Source organism: Lucilia sericata, unplaced genomic scaffold (genome assembly GCF_015586225.1).
Source record: "Lucilia sericata isolate MDLA Ls3-8-SP2 unplaced genomic scaffold, ASM1558622v1 Contig000586F_arrow, whole genome shotgun sequence".
In the NCBI taxonomy this organism is placed as follows: Eukaryota; Metazoa; Arthropoda; class Insecta; order Diptera; family Calliphoridae; genus Lucilia; species Lucilia sericata.
In genome coordinates, this window is record NW_023994593.1 from 283,372 (window position 1) to 285,000 (window position 1,629).

The window sequence follows — 1,629 nt, forward strand, 5'->3', positions numbered from 1 at the left end:
TTTGCTTTTTTTAATATATAGAATAGATTTCAGACTAGACTATAGACTAGACTATAGACTAGACTATAGACTAGACTATAAACTAGACTATAAACTCGACTATAAACTAGACTATAGACTAGACTATAGACTAGACTATAGGACTAGACTATAGACTAGACTATAGACTAGACTATAGACTAGACTATAGGACTAGACTATAGACTAGTATAGACTAGACTATAGACTAGACTATAGACTAGACTATAGACTAGACTAGACTATAGACTAGACTATAGACTAGACTATAGACTAGACTATAGACTAGACTATAGACTAGACTATAGACTAGACTATAGACTAGACTATAGATTAGACTATAGACTAGACTATAGACTAGACTATAGACTAGACTATAGATTAGACTATAGACTAGACTATAGACTAGACTATAGACTAGACTATAGGCTAGACTATAGACTATACTATAGAGTAGACTATATGGAATAGTCTAAGAACTTGCCTTTAGACAAGTCTATAGACTAGACTATAGACTAAACTATAGACAAGACTAGTTGCAGGCAAGACTAGACTATATACTAGGCTATAGTCTAGAGTGAAGACTCGACAAGAGTCTAGCTATAGACCAGACTATAAGTTAGGCTATAGTCCAAAGTGTAAACTCGACAAGACTGATTAAAGGCTAGAATATAGAATAGACTATAAGCTAGAATATAGACTAGACTAAACTGTAGGCTAGACTACAGACAAGACTAGATTATAGACTAGACTATAAACTTGACTATGGACTAGACTATAGACTAGAATATGGACTAGACTATAAACTAGACTAAAGACTTTACTATAAACTATATGCTAGAGTATAGATTATGTATAGGCTTAACTATAGACTATAAACTTAACTGTAGGCTAGACTAGAATATAGACTAGACAAAAAACTAAAGACTAGACTATAGTCTAAACTATAGACTAGACTATAGAAAAGACTATAGACAAGACTTTAGACTAGACTAAAGACAAGAATAAAGACTAGACTATGGACTAGCCTATAGAATAGACTAGACTATATGCTAGATTATAGACTAGACTATATGCTAGATTATAGACTAGACTATACTATAGACTATAACATAGGTAAGACTCTAGACCAGACTATGGACTACACTATAGAGCAAACTATAGGCTAAACTATAGCTATAACTATAGCTAAATCACGGAATTTCATTTAAAACCACACCTTCCCAAATTAAACGCAATAACATATTTCTTGTTTTCAGTTTATGATTTATTTTTCTTAAGTGGAATTTTATTCCTCACAAATTAATAGAAATAAAAATTATTAACACATTTTATTTATAAATTACAAACTACATGCCTTTTTTAAAACACACGCAAAATAATTAAAACTCAAATGCAATTAAATAAAATACATTGGCATTAAAATAAAACTTCTTTTAAAAAGTAACAGATAAAAATAGTTACAAATACACAAAAGTTATTTCGGGAAAAAAATTATAAAAATTAGTTTACTTTTTTATACAAAATACAGCAACTGTAAATACCAGAGTTTAAACTAAAAAGGAATAAAATTTGAGTTAATATTTTGAGTAGAAAAATGTTTTGTAAAAA